The sequence below is a fragment of the Panicum virgatum genome, chromosome 5N (genome assembly GCF_016808335.1).
Source record: "Panicum virgatum strain AP13 chromosome 5N, P.virgatum_v5, whole genome shotgun sequence".
In the NCBI taxonomy this organism is placed as follows: Eukaryota; Viridiplantae; Streptophyta; class Magnoliopsida; order Poales; family Poaceae; genus Panicum; species Panicum virgatum.
In genome coordinates, this window is record NC_053149.1 from 53,327,454 (window position 1) to 53,339,715 (window position 12,262).

The window sequence follows — 12,262 nt, forward strand, 5'->3', positions numbered from 1 at the left end:
TAAAAACTATTTTCAAAAGTGGAACGCCGGAGAAACTATTTCCAAATCTGACCCACCCATCACGCGCCAATTGAGTTGGCGCAGAGTATAACTTTAAACACGTCAAGATCGTTGGCGTTACATTTCCGTCGTAGAATATCTACGTGGCATGTTGACCCGATCAAAATCTGACGTGAACACTACCCGCGCCAAATGCACTGGCGAGGTGCCCCCCCCCCGCGTAACGGGTCGTTTTCCCGTTCCTGGTGGGCCCGTAGTCCAGAATGACCGCGCCAGGGTCATTGGTGCAGACATGTGAAACCCTAAACCCCGTTGTGTTTGGCGTGGGTCTTGCTTTTCCCCATTACCCGTTGTGTCTTTGGCCCGTGTAGTTTCCCCTTTGCCGGCGGCGACCCAATAGTCGGCGGCGAACCAAGATCCTGCGGCGGCGAACCAAGATTCTGTGTAGTCGAGTCCGCGCCAAAAATTTTGGCGCGGACAAACTTTCACCACAAGCGTTCTGTCCGCTCGTGTCCGCGCCAAACAATTTGGCGTTACGTGACAGATGTAATTGGCGCGGTGCACTAGCAGCAAAGTAAAAAAAATATTCTAGTGCCACTACCTGCCCCCGTGAGCAGCTGCTCCGGTCCTCTAACCCTGTGAACCATTGCTAAAATACTTTCACAACATGCTGACAGGAGATCTGCCCAATAGCCGCTTCTTTAATAACATCCCTGACTCCTTCATCATGGACAATTCTGGTCTCTGTAGCTCACGAAAGAATGATTCATGCAATGCTGTTTTGCCAAAGCCAATTGTGCTCAACCCCAACTCTTCATCAAATCCCTCAGCGCAGGCTGCACCTAGTGCACCTAGCAACACTCATCACAAGAAAATCATACTGAGCATCTCCACCCTCATTGCCATTGCGGGTGGGGCTGCCATTGCTATCGGAGTGATCACCATATCTGTGCTCAACCGCCGCGTCCGTGCCCGTGCAGCGGCCTCCCGTTCAGCTCCTGCTACTGCATTATCTGATGATTACCTTAGCCAGTCCCCGGAGAATGATGCTAGCTCCGGGAAGCTTGTCATGTTTGGTAAGGGCAGCCCTGAGTTCAGCGCTGGTGGCCATGTGTTGTTGAATAAGGATTGTGAGCTTGGGCGTGGAGGATTTGGTGCAGTCTATAAGACAGTTCTTAGAGATGGACAGCCGTTAGCCATCAAGAAGCTTACTGTCTCTAGCTTAGTCAAGTCAAAGGATGATTTTGAGCGGCAAGTAAAGATGCTTAGCAAGGTGCGGCACCACAATATTGTCGCGCTCAGAGGCTTCTACAGAAACTCAACTGAACAAAATTACCACGCCTAGGCATCCTACAGAAACTCAACTGAATAAAATTAGAGAGCACATATGGAATGGATCTGCACTCAGTTTTGCAAAATCAACTACATATGGGAACCCTACCACAGTTTAAGCCTCAATCTACTATAACCCTAACGAAATCCAGCGAATCAGAAAAACCTAAGCAATCCTAGGGTTCCAGAACTAAGCTACAAGGAAAACAAAGACGAAAAATACAATACTAACCTCAAATTCACGCACTCCCTCGCCACACAAAGACAAGCCGACCCTACCCGCCGCCGCCGCCGCTACAGTAGCCGCCGTCGACTCCACGAGCACTACAGGCGAGTTGGTGTGTTGTTGGGTCACGGGGCAAAATAGGACCCCATACAAACGAACCAGGGCTTTAGGGTTTCGTGACGTCCGCGCCAATGAGCCCGGCGCGGACACTATACTATCCGGGCCCACCACCAAACGGGGAAAACATCCGTTACGGGAACAGGGAACCGCGCCAAAGAAATTGGTGCGGTTCCCTATCCACGTCAGAGGTTGGCCTGGTCAAACTGACAGCTGGAAATTCAACGACGCGACTTACACGCCAACGACCTTGGCGTGTTTAACGTCATGTTCCGTGCCAGCTCAATTGGCGCGGGACTGATGGGTCAGATTTGGAAATAGTTTTTCCGGCGGTCTACTTTTAAAAATAGTTTTTAAAAAGAGTTAAAATAACAAAAAAAGATGGACTCTGCAGCCGGAAGCTATACGTAGAGGTTGACTGCTGATCGATGCCCTGCTCGTGGTCGAGTGTAGAGCCTGAAGGAAAGAAAAGAAAATACTGAACAAGACATTACTCTGTTTATTTGTCTGTGGCTGGTAACTGATGCTGATTTACTGTGAGAGAAAAGTACTGCTGGCTGGCTAGTGCTGATTTGGTGTGAGAGAAAAATAATGCTGACTGATTGGATGACAAGCCAAGTGAACACAATGTCTGACCCTCTCTGCTCAGCCTGGAGCCTTACTAGGGTTGGTTCAGACCACCCCCTATTGTTCTTGATTCTGGTGAGCATGGAGCACCCAGATCAAAATATTTTTTTCTTTGAGAACAAATGGCTGTTAGACCCAGATTTTACTAGCCTTATCTCTGAGAAAAGGCAGAAAGCTAAGGAGAGGAGGCCAGAGTCTTGTTATTCAGTGGATGCTTGGCATGGTAATCTCTGTATGACTAGACAATTCCTCAAGGGCTGGGGGATTAAACAAGCTGGGGAGAAGAAAAAGTTAAGATCTAGCCTCCTTGCTCAGCTTGAGTCCATTGATAGAGAGGCTGAGGCTGGAGAGATTTCAGCTAGCCGTTGCGAAGAGAGATATGAGTTGGAAAATGCTCTGGAACAGATTTATCAGCAAGAGGAAATCCACTGGAAGCAAAGAGGTGACTTGACTTGGTTAGTAGAAGGAGACTCCAACACAAGATTTTTTTCACCAATTTGCAAATAGGAGAAGAAGAAAGAATACCATTATTTCTCTTGATACTGACCAAGGGGAGGTCAAAACACAGGAGGAAATTATGGCCCATGCCACCAATTTCTACAAATCTCTCTTTGACTCCCCTCCTCAAATTCATCTGAAACTATCTCCCAATTTTTGGAATGGAAGGGGACATCTCCTTGACTCAAACAAGTTAGAGCTGATTAAACCTTTTAGTGAGGAAGAAGTAAAATTTGCTATCTTTGATATGAGATCTGATTATGCCCCTAGCCCAAATGGGTTTGGTGCCAAGTTCTTTCAGACCTTTTGGGGGGCCCTTAAGGATGACTATTTATCTCTTTTCCAGGACCTTTATCTAGACAAGCTGGATATTCAAAGGTTAAACTATGGGGTCATTACTTTAGTGCCAAAAGTTGTGGATGCGAATACCATAAAAAACTTTAGGCCTATCTATTTACTCAATGTGGATTACAAGGGCATCACCAAAGTGCTCACAAATAGATTTACTCATGTGGCTCCTAAGCTGATTGGGGGCAATCAAACTGGTTTTATTAAAGGGAGGAATATCCTGGAGGGTGTCCTCATTTTACATGAAATTGTACATGAGCTCAGAACCAAACGCAAGAAAGGGCTTATTCTCAAGATTGACTTTGAAAAAGCCTATGACAAGGTCAACTGGAGGTTTTTGGAGGAAGTCATGAAGGGCAAAGGGTTGCCTGACACCTGGATAAACTGGGTTATGCAAACTGTCTAAGGTGGCAGAGTCTGTGTCAACATTAATGGGTAGAGAGGTGGATATTTCAGAACCTACCAAGGGCTGCGTCAAGGGGACCCTCTTTCTCCCCTCTTGTTCAACATTGTGGCTGATGCTTTAAGTGCTCTCCTGGACAAGGCTATCTTGAAGCACCACATTATTGGCATTCTATCTGATCTAATTCTAGGGGGAATCTCTCATATACAATATGCAGACGACACTGTGATCATGACAGATGGTTCAATACAATCGGTCGTAAATCTCAAACTAATCCTGTACTGTTTTGAATGGTTGTCGGGCCTCAAAATTAACTATCACAAGAGTGATGTTTATGGTTTTGGCATGGATCAAGGGGAGAAGGGATCAAGGGGAGAAGGAGTGTCTGGCAAACATGTTAAACTGCAAGTTAGGGGAGTGTCTGGCAAACATGTTAAACTGCAAGTTAGGGGCCTGGCCTCTGAAATACTTAGGCATTCCTATTGCTGAGTCCAGGTTGGGCTCCTCAGCCTTCAACCACATCAAACAAAAAATGGTCAAGAAGCTTGATCCTTGGAAGGGGAAACACTTATCAGCTGGTGGCAAACTAGTTCTTACCAATTCTTGTTTATCCAGCTTGCCAATCTATACCATGAATTTCTATCTTTTACCAAAAGGCTTTCACCATGAGATGGACTCAGTGAGAGGCAACTTTTTTTGGCAAGGTGCCCAAGATGTCTTCAAGTACCATATGGCTAGCTGGATTACTTTAAGTAGACCAAAGGACCAAGGAGGTCTGGGAATCATCAACACCCAAATCATGAATGAGTGTCTGTTGACTAAGTGGATTTGGAAGATCCACCAACAGCCTGATGAAGTATGGTACAAACTCCTGAAAGCAAAATATATGAGACATAAATCCTTCTTTAAGTCACACTCTCGTGGTGCTTCCTAGTTTTGGCAGGGCTTACACAAGGTGAAGCATCTCTTAAATGGGGTGCCATCCACAAAGTCAAGGATGGGTCCCAGACTCTTTTTTGGATTGACACCTGGTTGGGCGACTCTCCTCTCAAAATCCAATACCCTACTTTGTTCTCCATGTGCAGAGACCCCAATGCCTTGGTGGCTGACCTCCACTTTGCTGGAGACTGGACAATTGAGTTTAGAAGAAGCCTGTCGGGCGATGAAGCTCTGGAGTTGGATCATTTGATGTTCCTCTTACATTCTTTCCATCTCAACAGTTCTGAATGTGACAAGGTTGAGTGGGCCCTTGATAGTTCAAAATACTTTTCTACTAGGAGCCTCTATAGATTCATCACACACAGGGGTGTTTGTGTGAGGAATTCTGAAAATTTCTGGTGAACTAAATTACCTCTCAAGATAAAAGTTTTCATTTGGCAGCTTTCTCATAATAAGTTGCAATCGGGCGCGGCTCTTAAGCATAGGGGTTGGAAAGGTGACCCCGCGTGTAGTTTGTGTGGCCGGCATGAAACTACCATGCACATCTTTTTTTTCCTGTTCGCTAGCTCGTTTCATTTGGTCGGAGTTGGGTAATGCTTTCGGCTGGGACAAGATCCCGTCTTCTATGGGCGACTTGCAAGGGAGCAGGCTCTCCCAGATGTTTGGCACAAATACGCGCCTCAGCTACTTTTTTTGCAGGCTTCGCTTGGGCCATCTGGAAAGCTCACAATAAAATGGCGATCGAGAGGTCCTTCCCCAATAATCCAATTGTTATTGTTTACTCTGGACTCTCTTTCATGCAGAGCTGGTGCCGTTTGCTGAAGCCAACTGATCAAGACAAGTTGATGAAGAGTGTGGAAGTTCTGAAGCGCTGGTTGAATAACTACCTCCCTACTGCAACGACAATCTCAGACATTTCCTATCTTTGATTTAGCTTTCTTTTCCTTATGGTCGCTTTGTTTTGGTTAAACTGGAGTCCCAGTATGATGTACAAGACTTTATGGCTTTCAATATAAGCAGAGTTTTTCTCCGTCGAAAAAAAAACACAATGTCTGAACTTCTAACCAGACTTTGGCCGCTCAAGCAACCACCATATTAGAATCTTTAGAGCCTGTTTGGGAAATGGAGCTTTAATTTAAGCCAATAAACATCATACTATACTATGATGGATTTAAAATAAACATCGGATCTGTTTGGACAATAAGCAAATAAGTACAACAAGCATACCCTATCATGACGCAGGTGGGAGTATCTGATGGGCCTCACCATCAAATAAGCACACCCTTATGGTGCTTATGAGGTGCTACAAATAAACCCTCTAATAAGCCTTGATGTTTGGAGGCTAAAAGACTTATTTGGAGGGCTTATTATAAGCATCCTTGAACCAAGGAGACCCTTAATCGGCATCCTTGAGCACATTCATGACAATAGTTTGTTAAGAGATGGCGAAGAGATGCACGAGACTGATGTGGATCAGATCAGAACCCAATTAATACACCCATGATTGCTTTTGGTGGCTAATACGAACTACATAAACAGTACAGTATATCATTATTATTAGGTGGCACGCAGCCAATTCGCTATCTACGAACAATCCGTGTGTCCCGGTGCACCAGATCAGACGGCACAGGACACATGCATGCATCTCGACATTGCAAACGGGCTCGTGCACGGATTCATTTCTGCATATGCAATGCGTGCGACTTTAGTTTCCTAGTAGCTCAGGAATCTTTATCCATCTACACATCATCTGGACGCACGGTGTGGTACAAAAAAAATCAGATGACGTCATAGTTGGCGGCGGTGGCACAAAGCTGGTCATGAACTTCTAGAGAAGCGCTGAAGCTTTTTTCGTCCTCGTCCCTGTTCGACACCAGGCTATCAGCAGTAAGCCAGTAACTGAAGGCTGAAGTGCAGCGCAGGCATATACTGTATACTTGTAACTGCCAAAATTAGGCGGCGCCCAACTGCATGCCCATCAACCAACATATACGGCAAGTCCAGCGAGCACAGACAGCTCGAAGGGGGCTCCATTGTTCGCCGGATAATGCGAATTTTAGTCAGGCAGGTGCGTAAATATCACACGTGTCTAATTGAGGTGGATTATTCCCAAGGAGTACTAGTACTCTAATCACCGGTGTCCCTGTCAGAACGCGCTCGGCTGCGTGCGCGCGCGCGCGCACTGTGGGATGTTTGTCAGGACTTGTTTAGATCTTTACCCATAAACCCTATAAACAAAAAAACATCACATCGAATGTTTTGATACATACATGGAGTTCTAAATAAAGTCTATTTACAAAACTTTTTGTATGAATGGGCTGTAAATCGCGAGACAAATCTAAAGAGCCTACTTAATCCATGATTTACAATAGTTGTGCAACAGTAATCATCTGCTAATTATGTATTAATCATGGATTAATTAGTATCATTAGATTCGTCTCGCGATTTACAACTCATCTGTGTAAAATTTTTTATAAATATACTTCATTTAGTACTTCAAATTAATAAGATTTCATAAAAAAAGCCGGGCGCCGGCAACCTGCAGCACATGAGGCCGGCGTGGCGGCGTGTCTGCAAATAAATGGAAAGATACCCTTACGGGCTGTCCTTGTTCTGAACTTGTGTCCTTGTCCCTCTTGCGGAACAGTATGTTTGTTGCTTGTGCATGTTGGCTCCCACGATTGGCAGCTTGTTATCGGTCAAAACCCACCGGCAAGTAGCGACAAGCAACACGAAGAGCCGGGAGGTCGCCAGGGCGCTGGCAGGCACTGCTTCCTCGGACAACGGCCCGCAATCCGGCACACGCCGAAGATTCTGGAGAATGTAAGGCGTGCCACCTGACCTATACCTGATCAGGAAGGCGCGAACATGCTTCAAACGATTTGCCTGCATGCACAAACACGTGTAAATATTAGTCCGAGCCGTAGTCGGCTCCCCGGGACAACTCTTGCATCGGCTTTCAAAGAACCGATCAAGTCCCGGTGTCAGATCTGATCTGTATATCCGGATATCAGTGGATAAAGCAAATAACTATGAAAAACTTGCTTCAATTGAATTTAGTTAATCCAACCCACGACAGTAAAAACTTCACCGCTAGATCGGAACATCCTACACGTAACTAGGCCTAGCGAGTGTAACAGATAACTAAACCATAACAAAAAACAGAGGCCTAAGAACTAGCAAGAGCCGATTCCTGGAACAATCCCTATCAAGGCTAGAACAGAGCATCTATTACATCACCGGAACATCCAATCCGTTTGCAAGGCCTAATCTAGCAGATATTGAGCTAATTCTTATAAAAATAAGAACAAACCATAACAGATTGGATCTACTAGATAGAAAAGAAGCAAGGTGTTAACTCTATACAACTAATCCTTTGCGACGAGAATTAGCTTAATATCAAGCATGAACGCATAGAGAAAACATGATATTCGTAGATGGTAAACAATAAAAGCATAATAAATCTACTAAAAATCATGCTACGAACATCAAGATAACTAGCATTACTCGCCATCAAAAATGCTTCAGTACGAGTAATACCAAAGTAAAGAAAAGAACAATGCTGCCCTGATCCCAAGAAGACGATCAGGGCCACATGACGTTTACTTGGATGAAACCCTAGAATCAGGGGCGGCGTTGCGCCAAGGTGTTGTTGCAAAACATGATGACGTTCTCTTCTTACGAATATGATAGGGTACATATTTATAGTCCGGATACTTGGGAAACAAACTAAACCTAAGGCGTCCAAATCGGACTCTATCTCTAATCCAAACTGAACTAAATCTAAAGATACATGGCCTGCACGGCACAAATACTCACGCAGGAGCCGATTCTCAAGCCTTCTTTAATCCTTGCTTTAATCCCAACTCGCTTGCGGCCCATTAATTAACCCTGTTAATTTATGGCGATAACACATGCCCCCTGGTTTTGGCAATGATAATTCCAAAACCACTCCGTCGCTTCATCTTCCTGTTAATGCTCATTAAAACTGCTGCAACCACCAAGGAAGACGCAACTTCTTTGCAACTGGCTCCTCGTAGAATGTGAAACTGCCGATCCATCTTCCATTCTTTTACTATTTAATCTCATCCCTAATCGACTCTCTTCACGGCAAACTCATCTTCCTCCCTAAGCCAAGTAGCACAGAAAACCCCAACCTTCGTTAGCCATGGCGATTTTCTCCTCCTCCGGCTCCAACTCCATCGGCTATTCTTCTTCCCCTCCTTCTTCTCCTTCTTCTTCGAACCTCTCTGCCTCCTCCCTCGACTCCATTCCTGAGAGTCGGGGACTCCATTCCTAAGAGTCGGGAACCGACGTCGGAGTACAACCCGGCGGCGGCGCACGAAGCGCTCGCTCCTCTGCACTGGGATGCAGAGCAGTTCGACTTCAGGATCGCCTCCGAAGACGACGAGCCCCGAACTGAAGGCGAAGACCTCCAACTCCTGTTCCAGGAGGAGTTGGAGAGCAGCAGCGAAGAAGGCTCCTCCTGGGATGGAGGCGATTCCTCCTCGGAAGCGGAGATCGGCTCCTCCTCCAGCGACGACGACCCGATGGGAGGAAAGCCCTTCCGATTCCTCGGGTCCTCCGAGGAGGACAGCGAGGAAGACAGCGGCGGCGGCGGCCGGAGTAGCGACGCCGAGACCGACGGAGGCAGCAGTGCCTTTGACGGTGCCAGCGACGATGACGACGACGACGGCAGCGACGGCGGAGACGCGCCGGCTCGAAGCCCCAAGCGCCGTAGGTACTAGGTACCTACGAGCGGTAGATGTAGGTAGTAGTGTAGAAGTAGTATTGTAAAGCCGAAGGATTCTTCCTTTGTCAAATCGGCTCTTCTGTAAAAATCCAACTTTTAATGAAGTTTATTATTCCTTAATCTCACTTGTTTGAATCATCCCCCAAAAAAACTGATGGCACCGCATCAGGCTTCATTAATATCCAAAAGCCGATAGAATTCAAACTGGAAGCAACCCGCATAAGAACAGAACACCACTTCCACTTTGAACCCAACTCGAAATAGATACTCCAAATCCGAGGGCAATTCGAAAATCCCACTCTATAAGTTCGAGCAAGGACTCTCCAAGCGTCCAGAATTTGAATTAGAGCTCGCAGAACAACCAAACCCTAAGTCAGCAGATCTGAACCATGGCGGACTCTGCAGCTTCGACAACGAATTCTGCAACCGATGATGCAGCAATCTGTGGCCTGAAGGTAATATTCAGCCTGCCCTTTTTTTAACTTTCTTCAGCTCGTTAAGCCTCCAACAAATTAAACTCTGGAATATGACACCACATGTAAATTTCTGAATCTCTGAACTTCAGATGTCAGACATCCTTCTACCGCATCCTTCCGATCCCAAATCCTTTTTTCTTGGCCCACGAACTTATGAAAATCCCACAGATTTAATCTCCTGTGAAGCAAATAGGATTGCTTTCGTAAGTCAAAACATTGATCTGAATTCCTGGGCCGACTGCCTAAGAGCCTGGCCCAATCTACCTGAAAGCTGAACCACATGGTATAACAGAGTAGCAAAAGCTCATATGCCTTTATGACAGGAGTTAAACATAGCTGATGCAGTTAGTTTATCATTGTCTCCTCTCGACAAAGATGAAAACCTTCTAAAGACCATCGGTTATTTTTGGTCTGACGCTCTGAACTGCTTTCTCTTTGGTCACGGACCCATGACCCCTACTCTGCTAGACGTTACCATGATCACTGGCCTTGATATCGAATCTCTCAATCCTGCTGCTCACAGAATGGTAGAAGTCCCCTTCAAACTCTCATCCAAGGCAGACTGCACAAACTGGAGCGCTTACATGAACCAGCACATGAAGACAAAAGGCTCAGTAACTAAAAAAAGAACACACAGCCTTCTTAAATCTCTGGCTAGAACATTTTATTTTCTGTGGTATTTCCTTAGCTCCAACTAAGAATTACCTTCCTTTGGCCTACCATCTGGCCCATGGCAACCGCACCGGCCTAGGCAAACTTTTCCTTGGAGAAACATACAGATATCTCCATTTGATGACAACTAATTTGCTCAACCAAAAGAAACTCAGAACTGGAGGCCCTTGGTGGTTTATTCAGTTATGGGCACAACTCTACTTTCAGCATCAGATCCCAAACTTTCAAAGCCTAACAAAGAATTCCTTCCCTGATGAAAATGGCAAGCCAATTAGATGTACCAGCTATGGCCAAGCTCTATTCAGTCTTCCTGGCAGTAAACTGAACTCAACAGATGCAGCAAGCTGGTTTAGAATTTTCTACAAAGGCCTAGACAATCCCTTTTATTTTCCATTTACTGAATCTGAAGCCTTTGAGAACCCAACTGTCTTTAGACTGGATAATTTTGCCGATGACGACAACACTCGGCATCTGTATTCTTTAATGATCCGACCTGGCTATCTTCCTGTTGGCATCAGCACTTCCAACAGAATCATCAAACCAGGTTATGAGACTTATCAACCAGTCGTAGCAGCTCGGCAATTTAGCTTAGGACAAGTCCCTCCCCACTTCCATATTCACCACTTGGTGGAGAGCAGAGCCGATCTACCCGATGGTCTCACCAGCTCAAGAAGCTACAGCATGTTTGACCACCTCCACATTCCAATACCAGCCGATCTATCCTTTGCCCCCTCGTCAATCGACTTTAGCACTTGGTGGGGAATGTGGAAAACTCATGTATTCAGAAAAGCTCTAGGTCATCGACTGCAGCAAATTGATCCTGAATATGCAATCCCCGGAGAAGAGGTACTGAATTTGTGCACTTATTCTTTCTGAGTCCTCTACCCCTTTTCTTGGCTAATCCTTACTTACTTTGCTCACAGCAACAAGATGGTCCAGAACCTGTAGCCAATAACAGGGAGCCATTCCACTTTCTTCCAACTGCCCCGATGTTCTTTTTTGTAAGGGATCACCGCCGATGAAGAAAGTAATAATGACTGTTCAGCCGGACGTACTCCAGTCGGCTTCTAAGCGGAAACAAATTTCTGCAAATGTTGCCCCCCCCGAGTCCCGACCAAGAAAAGGAAGATCATCGCGAGACGAATCATCAAGAAAACAGCACAACCTTCCCCGAGTCCATCAGAATCTAACTCCAACCAGGTAATCTACCTTTCCTGAAACTTCTTCTTTATGCATATATATCCTAGTTGACCGTAATTCTATTTTCAGGACACAGCCGAAGACATCCCCAGTACTGAAAGCCCAGAACAACATGAATCATCTGCAACTCCTGATGCTCTGGTGGAGACGCGTGACGAACAAGCTGACACAACCAATGTTCTTGTTGTTGCCTCAAACTCAACTGGAACGATCGCATGTGGACCGACCATTACTTCTTTTTCAGAACAGGTAACACTACAAAAATCAATTTTAAATTAGCCGATAATTCATCAATGTACTTTGCTCCCGAAACTAACTCCAAATATCTCCACAGGGCTTTGATATTTCAGATTTACTCTCTTTTGACCCAGCATCAATGGGTCTGACTGCCCTTAGAGCAAAGGTACCGTCTTTACAGCAATCGGCTAACCTGGCAGATCAGCTTCAACTCATCAAGGATCTGCTCTCTGCTCCAATCAATACTCTGGTTGATGATTCCAGCAAGATAAAAGAAATCCTTGAGCAGATATAATCCCAACTTCCGGAGTCACATCGAGTCAAGCTTTGGCCAACCGGCCATCTTCCTTTCTTTCAGGCAGAGGTAAAAGCAGCACAACAGAGGATAGAGTTACGTCATTCTCAGAACCCTCTGAAAGCCGACATTGCTCAGA